The following is an 18,873-nucleotide window of genomic DNA, read 5'->3' on the forward strand; positions in this document are numbered from 1 at the left end:
ATTTTAATTGGTCCCGTAATGCAAAGGTGTCAAACTTGGTGCCTCCCAGTGCCACTAGAACCAGATAAAAATGTAATTGGGAAATATTTGACAGGATAAATAAGAATACAACATACATAATGTTAACTTGTGGTTTTCTAAATCAATATGCTGCCTGAAGGATCGCTATTTCTTGAGAGTTTAACACCACTGTGCAATGTGACCCAAACCAAAATACACCACTTCAGCTGGCCCTTCCCTCAGAGGCAATTTAGAATGCTAAGAATTTTATTAATTAAGTCTTTTATATTGTCCTGTGTCCTACTGTCTCTAATTTCCCCTTCAGGCTCTCTCACACCTGGTGCTCTGAAAGTTTGCTTCAGAAAAGGCAGTAACTTCATTTTACTGTTTGTACTTATATAACATCTATATCCAAATTTGTGGTACAGGATGTGAGTCTTATTTCTCTCACTAATTCAGAATTTATGATGTGGACAGAGTTCACATTTGGAGTATATTCAAAAAAGAGGTTGCTAAATATACTTAAAATGTCAGTAACATAGCAGAAGTCATGGTTGGTTTAAGAAAATACACCATGTACCAAATACTTTAGGAAGACTTATTTTTATATAATATGTTAATTACAAATGATATATTATTTAAAGTAAGTCTGAAGGTCACTACTAAGGAGTAGTTGGTTAGTTTCACTTTTTGTACATGTATGCAATAAAAATAATGAATGATATTGCATCACTTTAATTTTTATTTTTTAAATTAAATAATTTTTGCTCTCCTCCTTTAGTTGAGAAAAAAAGGAAAATAAAAACCTTGTCATAAATATGCAGTCAGTAAAAATAAATTCTCATATTGGTCATGAGTGTTTCATTCTTCATCTTGAGTCCATCAGGAGGTGGTAGCATTGTTTTTCATCCATTTTTTGGAATTGTGGCTGGTCATTCCATTTATTTGGAGTTCTTAAGTCTTTCAGAGTTGTTCATTTTGACAATATTGTTATTATTGCACAAAATTATCCTCCTGGTTCTGCTCACTTCATTCACATCAGTTCACGAATCTTCCCATATTTCACTAAAATTGTCCCTTTTATAATTTCTCATGGCACAGTGGTATTCTATTACACTCATACACCAGAATTAATCTAGTGACATTCCCTAACTGACGGGCACTCCCCTCCCATCCTCACCCCAAGTTTCTAGATTTATGTTACCATAAAGAGAGTTAGTATAAATATTTTATCCATATGGGTCCTTTCCCTCTTTCTTTGATTTCTTTTGGGCACAGTTTTAGTAGTGGTACCATTGCATTACTTTTTTAAAGATTACCATAATTTTACCTTCATTCATTTAGAATGCCCTTCCACAATTGGTCTGAATTACTGAAATGTAACTATTCTTCCAATAGGTTGTACAGGTCTACGTTCATGGGCTTGGAGGTAGAGGATGTGAATTCTAACCACAGCATGGCACTTAACCAGTTGTCTGACCTTGAATAAGTTACTTCAGTTTAAAGCTCACTTTTCTCATCTGTCAAATAGGGGTAGCACCACTTGCCATGACTATCTCAAAGAGCTGCTTTGAGGATCAAATGAGACTTCTTTATTCTTTTTTACTTTTTTCCAGTGTAGGAAACTGCTGATTTAGAAACTCCCTTTACTAATGCTCTTCAACTTAGAGCATTTCATGGGACCCTCCCTAAGAAGTTAAGTGACTTATCTGGGGTCATACATCCAGTATGCCAGAGGCGGGACCTGAACCCAGGGTCAAATAAAATAAATGGATGTGAAAGAGCTCAGGAAAATTTAAAATCACTCCAGGAATAGAATAATCCCAACAAAATTGCCTAGTGCTTTCAGGCTTCCAAAGTGATTTCTTCCTAATAACCTCATGGCTAGGTCTTTATGAGCATTATTACTCCTTTTTTCAGGCTTGGAGAAGATAAATCAACCAGTTGGTCAACAAGCATTTATTAAATGTCAAGTTCTGAGCCAAACCCTATGGTTCCAAATAAGGCAAAAACAGGGTCCCTGACTTCAAGGAGCTCACACACAACATGTTAACAACAATGTTCAGGGTGGGGGGGGATGGGGAGAGACAGAGACAAAGAGAGAGGGAGACAGACACAGAGACAGGAACACAAAGAAAGATGGAGAAAGAAAGAGACAGAGAAACACACACACAGATTTATCTTTATTGATACATAGATATATCTGCCAATATATAAATCCACCTATAAATCTATTTATGTATCTAAAATCTCTATAGATAGATAATAGAGAGATATTAAGATAGGTATGTCCATACTAAATATAGATCTATTGATATATATCTAACTTTATATCTATCTGTGTATTGCTATTTTGTTTTATATATATGTCTATATTATCTATATCTATATCACTTACATCTATATTTATATCTATCCATACATATATCTCTCTACATCTCAATATGCATATAGATATATGTGCACATATATGTATTTGTGTATATATACACATGGGTAAGTAGGTGGCATATGTAAGGTTAATCTGTAAGTGAAAGATCTTTCTGGCCCATTGAATATGCCTCCAGTGGGGCCAACAAAGGGATGCCTGATTAGAGTCAGGCCCACACCCTTTCACTAACTAGGTATGAGGCCCCAAGCCCACACCTTTTTGCTAGTTAAGCTGATGTGGGCATGAGGCCCTAAGGGAAGTTGCTAAGACTAGAGCTAATGGCATGTGCACTGAGTTCTAGTCAATCAGATGCCAGCTAAGACTGTATAAAAAGAGAGCCCAGAACTGAGGCAGAGCAGCAGAACTGAAAGTGGCAGAATTCAGGAGCAGACATCAAGAAAACATTGAGGCAGCAGACATTGAAGGAGAGACAGCCTTGGGAGACACTGCAGAGCAGAGAGTGCAAAACAAGGGAGTCAGGGAGATCAAAGAGCAGAATCTGCAGAGAGCTACAGGAATTGGAATTTAGCCCAAGGAGAAGGAGCAAGAACTTGGGGTGTACAGAGCTGCAGAAGAGAGTGCTGAGCGGAGAGTCAGGATTTGTGAGTGACTGTTTACAGGAAGACCCTAGCAGGGGGAAGTTTACAGGATGACTTGGCTCCTTGCTATAACACTGTGTTACAATTTCCTTGTTGCTACATTGAGATGGGCTTGCTGGCTTTGCAATATTATTGCTAGTATATGCAATTGGAATTACTGCTCCTGGGATTGGATTCTCTTGTGTCTAAATAAATGCTATTCTTCCTCTGCCTTCTGCCTAAGGAATTTCTTACACTTCACTGTTCCAAACCATTCAGGCATGTTCATGGTCATCCTCGAGGTCATGAATCTTGCCTTACTGATATAGCATAGTAGATAGAGTGCTGGGCCTGGAGTCAGAAAGACCCATCTCTCTGAGTTCAAATCTGGCCTCAGACATTTATTAGCTGTGTGACCATGGGCAAGTCACTTAACCCTGTTTGCCTCAGTTTCCTCATATGTAAAATGAGCTGGAAAAGGAAATGGCAAACCACTTCAGTATCTTTGCTGAGAAAACCCCAAATGGAGTCACAAAGAGTGGGATGAGACTGAAAACGATTGAACAGCAATGTATATGCACATATTCACACCTCTACATACATAGACACAGTATAGCTGGAAAGTAATCCAACCAGAGGGCAGGCCTTAGAGTCAGGGGGTCAAGGGGAGAGGCAGGGAAGAGGTACAGGTAAGACTTCTAGCAAAATGGCTGCAATGAGGCAGGGGTGAGAAGTGAGAGTACCCACATCCAGTGAAAAGAGATCCATCTGGAAGATGGAGTGTCACGGGAAGGGAACGATAAGAAGTCCAGGAGAGGATTCTAGGAAGATGGCGGAGTAGGTCAGAAAATTTCAAGCTCTCCAGATTTTCCTCCACAAAAGAGATAAAATAGTGCCCCTGGGCAAACATAGAGCAGTGAAAACAAGTAAAAGTAGGGGCAAAACCAGGGTTCTCTGGAGAAAATCTGAGAAGATCTGAAGAAAAATCCCAGGAGGAGATTTCTTCCCTGTGAAGAGTAAACACCTCCAGGCTCCCTGTTAACAACTAGTGGCAAGCAGCTTAAACAACAAAGAGCATGCCCTGGGGTTAGTTGGTTTGAGAGGCTGACTTGGCCCCAGTCACAAGAACTTCCCCCCCACACACACCCCTGCCCCGCCACACACACACACACACACACACACACACACACACACACACACACACTGACAGGAATTGGGTGTCTGATCATCCTGGGAAGATCAAGGGAACCTCTGCTGACAAGGAACACCAGACCCAGCTGTGTGGGGGCCAGAAGGAACCAGTATACACCCTGTGAGTGTAGAAGCAGTGGGCGGGGACGCTGCTGACTGTGGGCACTTACAGGAGGCTGGAGGTCTTAGTTTCAGTTCAAGGTCAGAGGGGAGAACTGAAGAGGATCAGAGGCCAGAGGCACCATCCTCCACACCCTAGGACTAGAGGTGATTATAAAAACTAAATTATTACCAAAAAATGCACAAGCCAAAAGGAGAAAGAATCCAACCATAGAGAGCTACTATGGGAATAGAGAAGACTGGGGTTCATCTTCAGAGGAAGATACTGAAGCAAAGAAACCCTCTTCTACTCCAAAGAGTAATGTCAAATGGTCACCTGCCCAAAAACAATTCATTGAAGAATTTCAAAAAGACTTTAAAAATCTAATGAGACAGATGGGAGAAAAATTAAAAAGAAAAATAAGAATAATACAAGAAAAACAAGAAAATTATGACAAGACAGTCAACCAATTAGAAGAGGAGATCCAGAATCTTAAAAAAGAAAATGATTCCTTGAAAATCAGAATTGGGCAAGGGGAAGCCAGCAGGGTTATAAGAGATGAAGTAATTATATGTGTGTATATATGTATGTATATATATATATATATATGTATATATATATATATGTATATACATATATATATATAAAGAAAAAATAGAAGACAATGTGAAACATCTCATAAGAAAAACAACAGCTCTAGAGAAAACAAGAATAATTGGACTCCTTGAAAGTTCTGATCAAAAAAAGAATCTAGATACAATAACACAAGCAATAATTAAAGAAAATTGTCCTGAAGCATTAGAACGAGGGAAAAATAGGAATAGAAAAATCCACCAATCATCACCTGAAAGAGATCCTATGAGGAAAACTCACAGAAATATTATGGTTAAATTCTGAAACCCACAGATCAAGGACAAAATATTACAAGCAACATATGATGATACCACAATTAGAAGCACACAAGACCTAGCATTGGCAACGCTAAAAGATCACAGGTCTTGGAACATTATATATCAAAGAGCAAAAGAACTGGGCCTCCAGCTGAAAATACTGTACCCAGCAAAGCTAAGCATAATTCTGAATGGGGAAAAAATGGATATTTGTTAAACTCTCAGACTTTCAGGATTTTGTTAAAAAAAAAAAAAACAACCCTGAACCCAATAGAAGATTTGACATACGAGATCCAAGAGAAATATAAGGTACATACCAATGACAAATTACAAGGAACTAAATAAGGAAAGAATGTTTACCTTTTATGTATGGAAAATATAAAACCTATATCCAAGATTTTTACTAGTAATTAAGTAGCTTATAAGAAAGATTGGCATAGACTTGGGTATGATATGACTTCAAAAAGTAAAACCATTCAAGAACAGCTAAAAGAGTAGTTATCTTGTACAAATGAAATGCAAGAAGAGGAACTGATACTGAGGAATTAGATGGGGGAGGGAAGCTGTTAGTTCTGGAAACCTACTTTCATCAGGAATGGGTTTAAGAGAGGAAAATACATATACATTTAGAAGAGTATAAAAGTCTTCTAAATTTAGAAAGAAAACTCTAAGGGCATAGGGAGGGGGGAGAGGATAAAAGAAGGATCTTTAGAGGAGAGGGTGAGGGAATAGGTTAAAAGGGTGATATAGAAGGCTCTTTAGATTTAGGGTAATGGGAGGACAAGGGAGGGAGTTTTGGAGGATATGGGACAGTAGGTCAAAGGGGTGTATAAAAAGGTGTTTAGGTTTGGGGGAATGTGAGGATAAGGGAAGAATTGCTGGAGTGGGGGTAGGTTAAGTAATAGGAGGACAAGGTAGAAGTAAAGTAGTGGAGTTAGGAGAGATAGGAAAAAAGAGATATGCACAAACATAAAAACAAGTTTAAGGGTAAAATCTCTTAGGAAAAGTATATGCATATATATATATATATATATATATATGTATATATGTATGTGTATGTATGAGTATATATGCATATGTACATATGTATTGTATGCATGTATGCATATGTATTAATACCTATATATAAATATATCCATGCTCAATTGTAGTATTGGAGTGGTAGGTAGGGAGGAGGAAGGCAGAAAAAAGAACAAAGTAAAAAGTGTAGAGCAGAGAACAAAAGAAAACCTACAAGGCAGCAGCATAACACACAGTATTTAATATATAGGCTTTCTTGAAAGGATAAGTTATTGCTATATATTCTGAATCCTCTCCTATATTCTGCTGTGCACATGACATGTTTTTTTTTTACATTTAAGTTTAAATTTAAAAAAAACTAAAAAAAATTTTAAAAAGAAAAGAAAAAAAAGGCCAGTGTTGCCTGATTATAGAGTATGTGAAGGGGTGTGAAACATAAGAAGACTGGAATACAGAAGGGGGGCAGGTTATAAAGGGCTTTAAATGACAACATTGGATTTTATGTTTGATCCTGGAGGTAAGTGAATTGTCCAATGTCACAAAATTAGTAAGTTTCAAAGATGATAACCAAACCAGGGCTCTACACAGTACATACTAAGCTGCCTCTCAGTATTTCTTGTACCCTTTATACAATGCCAAATATTAAAGATCTCTTTCCAGGTTTCAGAGTCCATTTTTCTTTTATGATGCCTGCCCCCTAGTTTCTTCCCTTCTATCACAATATGAGCTAGAATTATTAATGCTGGGCTGACTCTTGGATAAGTAGTGTTACTACTGCCCCTTTCGCTCTGTCCCTGTCATATTTTATACTGTGCCTGAGATATTGCTGATTGTTGGCTGCTAACGGGTATAAAAATAGACCACTTGTTGTAAGGAGGATATTAAGATTCACAGCGTGGAGGAGAGGGCACTCCTGCTTTCTGGACTGGTCTGTTAACCTTTGGAGATTTTGCTGGAGAGTTTCAGCCATAGCATAATAAAACTGGGTGAGTAAAAGACTGCTAGAGAAGAGCATTTATATGTCAGATTAGAAATTTGTTAGACCATGGAGGAGAAGTGAGGTGCTCTGGGAAAAAAAATCTCAAAGTGGTTTTGCTTCGTGTCTTCCTTCCCTCCCTTTCTTTGAAAGGTCCTTGGGCTTACTTCAGAAGCCTATAGAAGACACTGGGAGGTTTGCTGTTTCCTTTGGAGTAAAGAAACTACTTTGACCTAATTTGAGTAGAATCAGAAGAGCTGAAGGCAGAATGGTCACATGAGGAGGTTGGAGATTTCCATGTTGAGAAGTACTTAAGGGAGAAATCGCTGCTTGGGGGTGAGTGAGTGGATGGGTGGCTTCTGTCAGTGCCACAGCTCTGGATATAGCCATCAGCCCATGGCTTTTACAGGCAAGCCTAATAGCACTCCACCTCTGCCCCTCTGCAGCTCTAGGCAGCTATTAGAGACTTTTCACAGAATCGCTGCCACAGAAAGTATACTTAATAACACTTTAAAAATTATCTCCCATTTACAACATGGACCCAACATCCCTCTCTAATTTTTCTTCCCACTGCCCATGCTCCTGGTCTTTTTTAATAAAGTCCCTTTGGCATTTGGGGAAACAGTTCCCTGCACAGAGTTGCCATTTGGAAGCCCCTAACAGCTCTCTTTTCTGCGTTGGAAGTCAAGGGAAGTTTGCTGACCCCTGGCTGGGCAATGTAGCTGATGAGGTTGGGACCTTCTGGGGAATTAGAGCCTGCTATACACTGAGTGGGGGAGCACACAACTTGCCAAGTGACTTTAAACTGTCAGGAAATTGCAATAACATCCCAGAAACACAGAACTTGTGGGTGCAAAATGCTATAGAAAAGAATTTGTAATGTGAATAAAAAGATGTTTCCAGAGCTGTATGTATGTATGTAGGAGGGATCACATGGAGTAGAGGGAGATTTGTAGGAGGGTAGGAAGAAGTTGAGAATCATATATAGATCTGTAAGCATTCTTAACTAAATTTGTGTTGGTACTTTGTGAAGGTAGTGAAGTAAGGATTAGCTTTGGAGTTAGAATACCTGGTAAATGTCTCTTACTAGACGTGTGACCTTGAGAAAATTGCTTAACAGCTCTGAACCTCAATTTTCTCATCACTAAAATAGGGATGGTCGCAATATCTACTACACTGGGTCTTTATAAGAAATCATAGTGCAGTGGTGCCTTGGACTCAAACTCAGGAGACACTAGTGTGTGATATAATCATGGGCAAATCACATATTTTCAGTTTTCTCATCTATAAAACAGGACAAATAATACACAACTTCTCTTATAAGGTTATCAGCCAGTCAACAAGCACTTATCAGGTGCCTATATGTGCCTGCCATCCTGTTTGCACCCACCATGGGCTTTTCTTTGCATCTGAGTTATTGTGTTCTTCTACAAACATGGTGATTCTGAATTCATAGCTACATAGCTACAAATTCTATACAGAATCATTTGGAAGACTATTGATGTGACAGAATGCTTAACTCAGCCTTTAGAAAGAAAAAAAATGTTACCCAGGAAAGCAAAGATATCATCATATAAAGGGTAAATGCCAATTCTACACTTGAAGTTTGGAGAGTCAAAAAAAAATTAGACCTGAAAAGGCCAATGAGTCACCTTATTCATCCCGCTAATTTTAGACATAAGGAAGTTGAGGGGCAGAGAAGTGATGTTACCAGGCCAAGGCCCACAGTCAGTAGAATGGAAGTGATGAGACTAAAACCTAGGTCTCCTATCTTCAAATCTGGCTCTCTTTAAAAACATGTAGTTATAACTAGTGGAAAAACAGAGGTGAGAACCTTCATTCTGATACTGTCTCTCCCACTGCAATGTGAACTCTTTAGGGCAGGGATAACAATTTTTAAATTAAATTATTTTATTATTTATTAAAATTATTTTATTTTTCAATGAAAAGGCATTTACTTTCCTTCCCTTCCCTCTATTGTCCTGTGGTAAGGGGAAGGCAGATAGGAGGGGAAGAGAAAACTCATGTAACAAATAAACTACTCAAGCAAAACAGATTCCTATATTAATCATATATCGATGGAGTCAAGTCAAGAAGAATTTTTTAAGGGCTTACTACGTGATAGGCATTATGCTAAGTTCTAGAGATCTAAGAAAAGGCAGAAATAGGAGACTGAAGTCTAATAGAAGAGACAATATGTAAACAACTATGAACAAACCAGATACATAAGACATAAATTGCAGATAATCTCAGAGGGAAGGCATTAACATTAAGAGAGATGCAAAAAAAGGCTTCTCGTAGAAGGTAGGATTTTAGCTGAGCCTCGAAGAAAGTCACAGAAGCTAGGAAGTAGACTAAAGAAGGTTCCAGCATGAGAGACAGCCAGTCAAAATGCCCAGAATAAGAGTGTCATATGAGAGCAACAGCAAACAGGAAGGCAAGTGTCAGAGGATTCTAGAGTATGTGTGTTTGTATATGTGTGTGATGGGGTGGGAGGTGAGGGTGGCAATAATGTGTTAAGAAAATTGGAAAGGTAGAAAGGTGGTGCCAGGTTACAGAGGACTTTAAAAGACTTTAGTCTTGATCCTACAGGCAATAGGGAGCTACTGCAGTTTTTTGAATAAGGGAATGACAAGATCAGACTCGGGCTTTAGGAAGATTAACTTGCCAAGTGGAGGATAAACCTAGTGGAATGAGACTTGAGGCAAGTAGATCAATTGGCAGGCTTTTGCAAATAATCTAGGCATGACATTTTTAAGGGCACCTCAGTGGTAGAAGTGTCAGGGAAGAGCGAAGAGTGGATGCAAGAGATATTACAAAGGAAGAAATGACAAAGTGCTTTCACTGAAATAAAAAAGCCCTTTCTACATGGTAAAGTGTTAGAGCATCATGAGTTATTATCTATTGAAATAATAGGATCACAAGATTTAGGGCAAGAAAGAATCAGCTATGAACTAGTTGAACTCCTTTTATCTTTATCTTATGGATATGGAAAGTAAGGCTTAGTTTTTCTTTTTTTAATGTAAAGTATAATATCAAAATGACTTTCTATTAATAAATCCCAAAATAATTAAAGAAGTCATGAACCTCGACATGTAATCATTTCAGATTCTGTGTACATTATAAGCATTCATTCATGTGCCCATGTAGTGAGCTTATTCAGTGGCCTGTTTTAGTGGTTTGCATACCCTACATACCCTACCTTATGTTCCCTTTTGATTATCAGAGAGAAGGGAGGGCACTATATATATATGTGTATATATATATGTATATATATACACATATATATACATATATATGTATATATATTTCTTTTCTTGGAATGCATAATTTCTTTATAGAATAGTACACAATTTTAATGAAAATAGGCAGTCACCTCTATCCCTTATGTTTTGCTTTTGTCATAAATCAAGGCAAAACAACAAAGATTTTCTGTATCTCTACTATATATATGCAAGGCAGCTAAGTGGCACAGTGAATAAAGTGCTGCACCTAAAGTCAGAAAGACTCATCTCTTTGAGTTCAAATCTGGCCTTAGACACCAGCTGTATGACCCTGAGCAGGTCATTTAACTCTTTTTGCCTCAGTTTCCTCATCTATAAAACAAGCTGGAGAATGAAATGGTAAACCACTCTAGTATCATTGCCAAGAAAACACCAAATAGGGTCACAAAGAGTCAGACACACTGAAATGACTGAACGACATCTACTACATATATGCACCATTGACCTTAGTGTATGCTGATTGAAACAGCATCTCCTATGATAACAGAAAGCCACACCTGTCATAGAAACACCAGGGGACCAAACCTTTACTGTTAATGTGACTATTTCCTCAACTGCCAGATTCATTTTTTCCATTACAATTATGGGAATAAGAAGATATTTCCAATGGAAACCCATAGAGCATGTACGATTTGGGCATAACTGTTCATGAAAAAAAATTATACAACCAGAGTTGTGAGGCTTTACAGTGCCACCTTTAAAACTGCCATCCGCAAACTCAAGCATGAAGCTGCCATTTAGCTCAAAAATTCCCTGAGGACCTGACGATTTCAAAATTTCACATGTCTCGTAATGACATTTGCCTATAAGTGCCTTTTCCATTTCCTAGTCTCAATATGAGGTTTGTTCATTCTAATGGAGAGTTGGATTTTAGAAAACATCCTCTCTCTTTTGGGTTCTGCAATTACATACAGACAAAAATAAAAAATAAAAACTGAGATTGTTTTAATGCACCACTGAATATTTCCACTTGGATGCTATTTTCCTTGTTTGGGGGCTGAGCATACCCTAGCGGGTTGTTTTTTCAATCAGTGATAGATTTACACAGTTAGTGCAAGCACCAGCAGCCTTCAGTGCAGGGTACACTTGAGCATTGGGAAAAAGAAATTAAGTGCACTATTCCTGTTAGCAACATTGAGGGCCCAACCCTGTGCTTGCTATGCTGGAAATTTGCTCAGCCAAGCAGATTGGTTTCCCCACTGCCTTGTATTAATAAGAATCAAAAGTCATTATCAGTGCAAATCCACAAAGCAAGGATGCTCAATTAGGAAGGTGTACTGAAAGCGTGGGACCTTAATGAAAGCTCTACCAATTTGTTAAGAAGTAAAAGTTAGGCAATTTAACCTCAATTCAGAATATGGTCTTATATGACTGAGAATGTCTTAGTATGACTTTAAGTGACCTGACAATTAGCACAGGTGGAAGAGATTGCTTAGGGACCAAGGAGGATTGGTCCAGAGAGATTAAAAGGTACCTTCCAATTCTCAGATTTAGCGATTCTCTTGCTCTAGGGATTGCCTGTGGAGGTCCAGTATATGGGATGATTTCTTCTTCCCTAGCTTTTTTCCTTGACCTCCCCTTTGTCTATATCACATTCTGTGACTCCTGAATTGTCTTTGCACTTTCCTCTCTTCCATAGTAAGTTCTTTAAGGTTAGGGCAGGGGTGGGGAACCTGAGGTTTCGAGCCCATGTGTGGCCCTCTAGGTCCTCAAGTGTGGCCCTTTGACTGAATCCAAATGGTTTTGTTTTCCATCTGTGTCTCTCCAGCACAGAGCTGAATGCCTTCCATTCAGAAGGTCTCTAATCAATGGTTCTTGGACTAAATAGAAGCAGAGAATGCAAAGTTTGCTTTCAATGTACTCTGATGTTTTGAAACACTCCTGAGTTCTTTCTGGGCTTGAATTTCTCTATTTATAAACTCAGTCTTTTTTCAGAAGGAGGCTAAGTAATTACTCAACTACATCAGGCATGATTTTTAAACATTAAAGGGATGGAAATTTAGGAACACTCTTGTTGAATTAAGTAGTATGATCCCCAACATAATAAGAAAACACTATAATAGGTTTAGGAAAATTCTCTTCATGTGCAATTGTGTATCCATGCTTTTCTATTTAAGGTATAATAAATTGCTTGAGAAGCAGTGTCATGAAAGGGATAGAGGGCTAACCCTGGAACAAGGAAGATCTGGGTCCAAGTTCTGCTTCTCACAGATATCCACTGTGTAACCCCAGTAGACAATCTTTTAATGACCATGGTCAACTGTCAAAGACTATAAGATACAGAAGAATTACCTTCTTGTTCTAATAGACGGTGTTTCTGCTTTGGGGAGTTTCTCATAAAATTGAAATACATGTGCAAATCAAAAAGCTTTTTAAGTCAAGTTAAGAATAAATTATAGAGTGTTGGCTGTTACATACCTAATGGTGTACTAGGAGCCAAGTGGGGAGGCAAAAGATGCATATGATAGATTATCCTCAAGAAATTCATTTATGAGTCCTCAAGGATCTTATGACATGGCTAAGGAGATATAGTACACACAGAAAACTATTAGAGACAAGAAATACATTTTCTGATTAAATGTTGAATTATTCAGTTCGGATAATAAGTGGTGTAGAAGTTAAGAAAATGAAAAGAAAAGCATGAGCAGGAGCAGTCTGGCAAAGCATCACTGAGGAAGTACAACTTCAGCTATCCAGAGGTTCTTAATCTATTATAACAACTATTTTGACATAATTGATTTTCCTTGATTGAATGAGATAATGCATGGAAAAAATTTGTGAACTTTAAGGTGTGTCATGATTGAAATTAAGGCAAACTGAGGCACTAAGTTTTGAGCATATTCATTATATTGTGAGGCTAGAAATTACCAATAGAATGGATCTCTCAGCTCCTCAGTCAGCCAAGGGACCATGTGGTAGCACTTACTAACCTTCATATAGTTTTGGGAAATACAAGAGAACAAAGAACAGAAAACATCACAGATGGTAAACAATAAGGTTGATTACAAAGTACCACAGATGATGGGAACCAATATGATTGGATGGAAGTCTGGAATGCAAAGCTAGCAACCACCCTCTTTCCATCTTGTTGCTATGGAAAACTCATTGATGGTGTCCACTTGTATGGCTAGTTAGTACCACAGCAATAACAGACCAGACTTTCTTGAAGGATAGCCAGCCTTACAGAGAACACAGACTTCCTGGAATCCACCTGCATCTTTCAAGGCTTGTTAGTGAGATAACATAACTCCCTTAATTATACATGGGCATGCAAGGCTTGTTAGTAAGATAACTTATTTCCTTGTGTTAAGGTGATTTATTGGACAACTGAATTTTAAACTTGACTCAGAGAGGGAAAACCAAACTTCTGGACTCATGAATTTCTGAAGTTAACTTAGCAAAAGAAACACAGCTCAGACAGTTAACAGAATAATCAATTCCAGAATGGAATCAGATAGAAAACAGAAAATCAACATATGATTTTCCCAGGTGCTATGTTAAAGCTAGCTATTATTATGGCATGAATTTAGAAATTTCTGGTTTATTTCTCTTCAGATTCTATAGGGAAAAGGAACTAGATTAAAATGGGCAATGTATATGTCCTGGCCCATATGTGGAAGTCTGACCATTTGAAGATAGGCCAGATGGGCCCCATCCAAACATCAAGAATCCTTTAGTGGTATTCAAAACCACCAAAGCATCAATAGCATTTTGAAGAGAGCTAAGCAAGACAGATCTTATGAAATACAGTCTTTTTAACTGAGCTACTATTCATTACCCTCATACTTTTTACTTCCATGATAACGATATCCAAGGAGCACCAAATTTTATGGTGGAAGAAAAATGGTAAGCAAAGAAGCAGAACTGTTTGAGTTACATGTGTGGCCAGGGCAGCATCTGCATTGATAGAATTCCACTCTACTATTCACTAAGTGGAAAATATAGGAATGTCCACCCAGTCAGACAGTGCTCAAACCTCTAATAGTTTGACCAAGATATATATATATATATATATAATGCAAGGAAATGGCTGTACTACATTAGAGAGGTCCCCAATCTCTATGGTTAACCATTGCTTGTCCATTAATTTATCTACATCTCTGTTTAGCACAAAGCACAGTCTCCTTATACCTTGCTCTCCTCATCCTTATCCATCCTACCCATCATCACTGTGATTTCATTCCTGTTTCTCTCTTAGTTATTTATCTTTGCATGGTATGACAGAAATAGCATTGGTAACTGTGGAGTCAAAGGATCTGGGTTCAAATCCCTCTCCTACTATTTGTACAAGTGACTTAAGTGGGCCTCAGTTTCCTCATCTGTAAAATGAGGTTTCTGGACTAGATGACCTCTTGGGTCCCTTTCAATTACAGAGCTATTGTCTTTTGCTTCTACTCTTTTCAGTGAATTGTCACAAAGCAACCTTTTGATCATTTCAGTTTCCTTCCCCTATAACTTTTCCAGTTTGATCTACATCTTCCTTGAGATATAGTGATGAAAACTGCAGATTATATTTTTATGGGGAGATGATAAAAACATAAGATTGCAATATTACAGCACATAGAATCAGAGCTGGTAGGGAACCTACTAAGTGGCATCTAGTCCAACCTGTTTCTAAGCAGGAATCTTCTTTAAAATTCCTGAAAATTAAATAATAGGGTCATTGATATAGAACTAAAAGAGACCCTAGAGATAACCTAATCCAACCCACTCATTTTTCAGTTAAGGAAACAGGCTGAGAAAATTTATTTTCCCAGGATACACAGTTTAGATTCATCCAGCCTCTGCTTGAACACCTCTTGTGATGGGAAACTTGCTACTCCCCTGTAATATCAATTGAGTTGGGACTTTTTTTTACTGATTTGGAATGGTAAATTAATTAAGTGTCTTTGAGTCTTACTAGGTGCAAAGCCCCAGGCCCAAACTCCTATCTACTAGGTCTAAACTTGTTTGGGCGTGAAGCCCTCAGTGTTCTAATGGGAGTTGCTGAGACCAGAACCAATAGTAGGCGCCTAAGTTCTGGTCACTCAGATGACGTTTGATGACAGCTAAGGAGTGTATAAAAAGAGAAAACAGAGGTATTTGCAGAAGGGCTCTCACTTTAGGAGGAGTATTGATATGCAGACTCTGGGCAGCTGTAGCTAAGAGCCCTCCAGCTTGTGAACCCAGATGTTGGTTTCTTGGTAACTATGACTTGTATTTGGTCTGTTTATAATGTATGTTTGTAATTTGTTTGTATTTGCTCTGAAGTTCAAGGTGCTGGCTTTTTCCCCTGAACTAAGTGAATTTATATGTACATGCTGGATTAAAGTAGGATTGTTAACCCCCTAACGGTACTTTCCTTAGTAAAGCAGATCAAAGAACCTGCGCTGGCAGCGTTCTTGTTGTTGGGCTTGTGTCGGTCTTTCACCCCCACAGCAGCTGCTAGCTGAATTGTTGAAACATCCCCTGGCATGGTAAAAAGAGAACTGACAGGACTCAAAAAACTGGCATTTAAATCCTGTCTCTTACACCGCCTGAGTGACCTTGGGCAAACCGCTCTGTGGGTTAGATTAGACGGTCTTTTATGTCTCTGATTCCACAACCTGAGGTGACCCGTTCCACTTTCAGGCACCTCCAATTGTTGGAAAGCTTTTTTTTCTTATATCAAGCCTAAATCTGACTCTGTGACATCTGTAATGAAACAACAATACAACAGATGTGCATTGTTGCTGTTTAGTCATTTCAGTCCTGCCCAGCTAACTCTTCATGACCCTTTATGGGAGTTTTCTTGGCAGAGATACTAGAGTTGTTTGCCATTTCCTTCTCCAGCTCATTTTACAGATAAGGAAACTGAGGCAAACAGAGTTAAGTGACTTGTCCAGGGTCAAACAGCTATTCAGTGTCCGAGGCCGAATTTGAACTCAGGTCTTCCTGACTCCAGGCCTGGCACTCCATCCGCTACACCACCTAGCTGACCTTATTCAATCAATTAACAAGCATTTATTAAGTTGGAAATGGGTTATGCCATGGATTTACAAAGGCACCAACAAAACATTCTCTTCTCTCAGAGAATATATCTTCCATCAGGGAAGCAACATGCAGAAAAAATATATGTAAGTACAAAATATATGCAAAATAAAATAGTCAATAAACATAATTTAGTTCTTACTATGTGTCGGTGTTATCACAGTATAGAAAACAAAACAAATATTATCTTCTTACACGCCACAAACATGAATTTAGAAAGAGGTAACTAATGAAATGCCACTAGGGATCTCTTCTTTCACTGTGTTATTCAAGATTGTTATTGACAGCTTGGATAAAGGTATTCCTCTCAAATTGGCAGGTGGCAAATGATGCTGGGCTGGAGATCTGGCATGCTTAATAGTGTAGCTAAGACCCATAAAAAGATTTCAATATATTAGAACACCCTTCCATAAAATTCCATATAATAAAAGTATACCAGAAATAAACATGAAATTTTATACTAGGGTTCAAAAAACAAAAAGGAAATATAAATATAAGATAGGAGACGTGTGGTCAGGCAACAAATTATGTTGAAATAAATGAAGAGATTTTAATGAACTGTAATATCGATGTGATAATAAATGCTTTTGAGTTGAACTAAATGAGAATCATCACAGCAGACAAAAATATTTGTTTTGTTTCATGTACTATTCCTGATGCTTCCTGATCAGGACTGTACTGTCCTTTGAAAATATTTGACTGAAAAGGGGCAACTTTTGTCAAGTAAAATGTTATAATGAAACTTCTGTTACGGAGGTTGAAGACCCTGGCCTCTGACATACAGAACACGTTCGATTTTTAATGTTGTATTGACCATCCTTCCAGTCCCTCAGGCTCACAACCTAGGAGTCATTCTGGATCCCTCACTGTCTCTCACACCCCACATCCAAACTGTTGCCACTGCCTGTTAATTTCACCTTTGTAATATCCCTCAATGAGGCATCGCTCCATTCTCTCCTCTGACACAGCTACCAGTCTGGCACAGGACCTCATCACCTCACACCTGGGTTATTGCAATAGCCCACTGATGGGTCTGCATGCCTCAAATCTCTCCCCACTCCAATCCATTCCACATTCAGCCACTACAGTGATTTTCCTAAAGCACAGATCTGATCATGTGTCCCCTTTCACCCCCACCTCCTACTCAATAAAAGCCAGTGACTTCCTATTGTCTCCAGAGGCAAATACAAAATGCTCTGTTGGCACTGAAAGCCCTTCATAACCTAACCCCCTCCTACCTTCCCTGTTTCATTACAACTTACTCCCCAGCATGTCCTCTTCAAACTAGTGACACTGGCCTTCTAGCTGTTCTACAAACAATACTCTCCATCTCTCAACCCTAGGCATTTTCTCTGGCTGTCTCCCAAGGCTGAAATGCTCCCCCTAACTATGCCCTGATTACTGTCCTCCCTGGCTTCCTGTAAGTTTCAGCTGAAATCCCACCTTCTACAGGAAGTCTTCCCTAAACCCTCTTAATTTTAGTGCCTTCCTTCTTCTAATTACTTATTTTTTTTTTTTTGCTATAAGCTACTGTTGAGATATATACCTTGTGGGGATAAAAAAACCTTTTTCAAGGAAAGAAGAGGCATAATGTATATAGCTTGCTTTGTATACATTTCTTTGCATGTTGTCTCCCTCGTTAGATTATAAGCTCCTTGAAGGCATGGGCTGTCTTTTCCCTCTTTTTGTATCCCCGGCATTTAATTTAGCACAGTGTTTGGCACATAGTAGGTGCTTAATAAATGATTATTAATTGATTTATAATCACACAGATGGCTCATATCCCTAATTACACCTCCACCCCCACCCTACCCCAGAAATGTCAGAATCTGTCTCATTTCTTTCAGCAGGCCAGCAATTCCCCATCAAGCATCTGAATAACAATGACAATAAACAGAGAAATGGTTTGTTTAATGAAGTATCAACACAGAGGATTCCTATCTGATCCCTTAGTACGTAATGGCAAGAAGCTCTCCAGCTCAGCTTCCTTTACTTCACAGAGATTTTGTGTCAAAACCCTGCAAACTCACAATACCAGTTAAGGAGATCCTTGATTCCACCTTGGGCCCTGTGTCTAATTCAGTCTCAGTCTCTTATTATGCCACTGGCTTCCTTCTCTCTCTGGTCTGCATACTCCTATGCCCCCTCAGATCTCTATTCGCCTCTGCAGGTCAGGGAGTTTACTGTATCTCTCTTGATGAAGGGCAATCTTGCAATGTCGTGCTGGTCTATGAAACTCCCTCAAACTAACCCAACCTCCTCTGCACTTCCTGCCTTCTCTTGGTGTGACTGCCCTTCTCAGGTGCTAGGTTTCTGTTCTCTTCAGGGGACTTCCCAAATTGCCAGTTTCCTGTATGAATTCCCACATGGGAATTTGAGAGAGGAGGAATGAGA

The 18,873-nt window shown here is 38.7% G+C and overlaps 1 protein-coding gene across 1 annotated transcript in view; it reads left to right on the plus strand.

Moving 5' to 3' along the window:
* Positions 1-7,113: 7,113 nt before the first annotated feature.
* Positions 7,114-18,873, plus strand: part of SGCD (sarcoglycan delta) — a 514,895-nt gene continuing 503,135 nt past the window's right edge. The window contains exon 1 of the mRNA XM_036751244.1: positions 7,114-7,196. The gene's annotated coding sequence lies outside the window, so the exon portion shown is untranslated. The remainder of the gene's footprint in view (positions 7,197-18,873) is intronic.

Source organism: Trichosurus vulpecula, chromosome 3, assembly GCF_011100635.1.
Source record: "Trichosurus vulpecula isolate mTriVul1 chromosome 3, mTriVul1.pri, whole genome shotgun sequence".
NCBI classification, from domain to species: Eukaryota; Metazoa; Chordata; class Mammalia; order Diprotodontia; family Phalangeridae; genus Trichosurus; species Trichosurus vulpecula.